The sequence below is a fragment of the Carlito syrichta genome, unplaced genomic scaffold (assembly GCF_000164805.1).
Source record: "Carlito syrichta isolate Samal-C Ts95f unplaced genomic scaffold, Tarsius_syrichta-2.0.1 Scaffold314741, whole genome shotgun sequence".
Classification (NCBI taxonomy): domain Eukaryota; kingdom Metazoa; phylum Chordata; class Mammalia; order Primates; family Tarsiidae; genus Carlito; species Carlito syrichta.
Window position 1 is genome coordinate 655,354 of NW_007258837.1, and position 3,516 is coordinate 658,869.

Sequence of the window (3,516 nt, forward strand, 5' to 3'; positions counted from 1 at the left end):
TAAAAAATAAAAATACATAAACATATGATTTTAGTGTTTTTATTTTGTTTCATTAAATAGGATCAGAGTAATAGCTTTCTTTTCTTTCTTAAAAGATGTCAACATTTTATTGTTAATGTAGCACAAATCTGAAAACTGTTTGACACAGACATGCAGCTTAATGAATTTTGTGATGGTATGCTCTTTTTTTTTTTTTTAATTGAGTTGGGGACTCACTCTGTCTCCCAGGCTGGAGTGTAGTGGCACGCTCGCGGCCATCCCAGCCTTGATCTGCTGGGGCTCAGAGAATCCTTCTGCCTCAGCCTCCCAAGTAGCTGGAACTACAGGTACATACCACCAGGCCAGGCTAATTTTTTGATTTATTGTAGAGACAAGGTCTCACCAAGTTGCCCAGGCTGGTGTCGAACCCCTAGACACAGATGATCTTCTCACCTCGGCCTCCCAAAGTGCTGGGACTACAGGTGTGAGCCCCCACACCCATCAGATGGTGTGCTCTTGACACCAAAGTGCACCCTACAGGATTCCAGATACCCTCCCGAATCACACCCTTCTCCCTCCCCCCAGAGTAAGGGCCAGATTTATCACACTCAACGTACACCCTAAATAACAGAGTTTAATTTTGTCAATTTAAGTCTCTTTAAAGCATAGCCCCTTTCCAGCTCTTTCTCTTTTTTTTTTTCAAATCATTATCATTTGTTAATTAAGGTGAGTCATTTGATCCTTTGTCCTGAACAGATCCTACTGTCTAGACTTTATTGATTGCATTCCCTTGGGGTTATCCAACATTTCTCTAGTCTCCGCAACTCCTATAAATTGGTAGTTAAACTAGAGGTTTATTCAGATTCAGTGTCAAATATATTACATATATATTCAAAACGTTTCATAGGAGGTAGGGTATTCTCCATCAAGATGTTGTTTCTCTTGCAACTTATTATTCCTTTTTTTAACTTAGTTTGTCTTGGAGATTCTGCCCCTCTTCTTCACTACCTATATGTTTATTTGAATTCTTGATTTTCTTTTTTGTTGTTGTTTTCGAGTTGGCATCTCACTCTGTCGCCCAGGCTGGCGTGCGGTTGTACGCTCACGGCCACCGCAGCCTTGACCCGCTGGGCTCAGGTGATCCTTCCCCCTCAACCTCCCAAGTAGCTGGAGCTACAGACGTGCGCCACCATTCCCAGCTAATTTTTTAAAATTTGTTGTAAGCCGGGCTCGGTGGCTCAGCCTGTAATCCCGCGCCTTTGGGAGGCTGAGGTGAGTGGATTGCCTGAGTCCGTGGGTTTGAGACTCGCCTGGGCAACTTGGTGAGATTTCATCTCTACAATAAATCCAAAATTAGCCCGGTGTGGTACCACGCGCCTGTAGTTCCAGCTACTTGGAAGGCTGAGGCAGAAGGATCGCCGGAGCCCAGCAGGTCGAGGCTGCAGTGGCCTCTCTGGGCGACAGAGTGAGACTCCAACTCAAAAAAAATAAAATAATAAAATAAAATAAAATAAAATTTATTGTAGAGGCAAGTTCTGGCCAAGTTGCCCAGGCTGACCTCGAACCCCTGGGCTCAGGCCATCCTCTTGCCTCCACCTCCCAAAGTGTTGGGATTACAGGTGTGAGCCACTGCTCCTGGCTGAACATTCTTGTATAGAGACCTCTATGTGTCCAAGGGAGAGTTTTTTAGGGCAATGATGTTTCATTCCTCTTCTTCCCGTGTACACTGTCACGAGACTTGGAGAGAGGAGAATTTGATTCGCAGGAGAAGTGATCAATGGTTTAGTTCAATGCAGTGCATGTAGGGCTGCTTCCTAACACAGGAGACAGATATAAGATTGAACAGCAGTATCCAAGATGGCGTCCATCATACCAAGGCGACTCAAAGACATCCATTGGAGCGTAGAAAAAAATAGAATTTCTACTTTTGCTTATTATTATCTATGTGTATCTTTTATAATGTACAGAAGTATGTGCAATTTGTGAATGTGTGTATAGACTCAAAATATTTAATCAAGAAGGATTTTCTGGAAAGAAAAAAAAAAGCTCAGGCAGTGTTGCTGTCTAGGTATTTGTTATACAGAGCTCAGTTCCTGCAGAGCTGACTGCCTGCTGAATGTCTCCACCTAATGACTCTTGTCATCTTCTCAGACTCTACCTGTAGAAAGATGCAATCAGCAATTTTTTAGTCTCAAAGCTCAGCTTCTCTCCCTGATCTCTGAGATTCCATGCATGACATCAGCAGTGTTCTCCCAGTCACCCAGCCTCGAAACCTTGAGTCACCTTTCTTTAGTTCCGCCCTCTATTTCCATCTTTGCAAGAGATTTTGCATCAATGTTTCAGCTTCTCCACTGCCACCAACCTTTTTTGGGCCTCCTTAATGACTCTTAATCCGAAGCCCTAATTGGTTTCCACGCATTCTCTTTTTAAACCCATGCATCCTAAAAGATGAATCTTTCTAAATTACATCTCTGATCGCACCACAAGCCTGTTGCAACTCTGCATGTAATTATGAGCTGCCAACTAAAAATTTTTAAACTATCCTAAACCAGGTGTGGTGTCTTGCGCCTATAATCCCAGCTACTCATGAGGCTGAGGCAGGAGGATGATTGGGGCCAGAGGTTGGGCAACACAGCAAGACCCCATTTTTTTTTTTTTTTTTTGAGTTGGAGTCTCACTCTGTCACCCAGACTGGAGTGCAGTGGCCACTCCCAGCCCCCGCAGCCTCGACCTGCTGGGGTCCGGCGATCCTTCCACCTCAGCCTTCCAAGTAGCCGGAATTACAGGCACGCGCTACCACGCCCGGCTGATTTTTTGATTTATTGTAGAGATGAGGTCTCGCTGCCCAGGCGGGTCTCGAACCCGCGGGCTCAGGCAATCCACTCACCTCAGCCTCCCAAAGGCGCGGGATTACAGGCTGAGCCACCGAGCCCGGCTTTTAAGACCCCATTTCTTAAAAGAAATAAAAATAAAAATGAGCCAGGCGCGGTAGCCCATGCCTGTAGTCCTTGCTGCTCAGGAGGCTGAAGCGGGAGGATCGCTTGAGCCCAGGAGTTCAAGGCCGCAGTGAGCTGTGATCATGCCACTGCATGCCAACCTGGGTGACAAAGTGAGACCCCCATCTTTAAAACTAAAAAATAAATAAAAACGACTCTAGACCGGGCCCGGTGACTCACACCTGTATTCCCGAAACTTTGGGAGGCCCAGGGCGGAGGATCCCTTGAGCCGAGGAGTTCGAGACCAGCCTGGGCGACATTACTGAGAACTCCTCTCAAAACCAAACAAAAAACTACTCTTTGTAAATATGGTATTCAAGAGCCCTCATGCTTTAGCTTCAAATTCGTACTCCGTCCCATCAGCCTCCTCCTTTTCTATGCTAATATTCTCTCATTTGGGTCCTTACTCTGTCGCTACACTAGGGTAGACATTACAGTTAGGGGCTTCTGAATTTTAATCCAGGTCTTAACAACTATAGGACAAGTGTCTTGTTTCTCAGGTCATTGACCTCTCTTGCCTCAGACTCTTCATCTGTAAAAC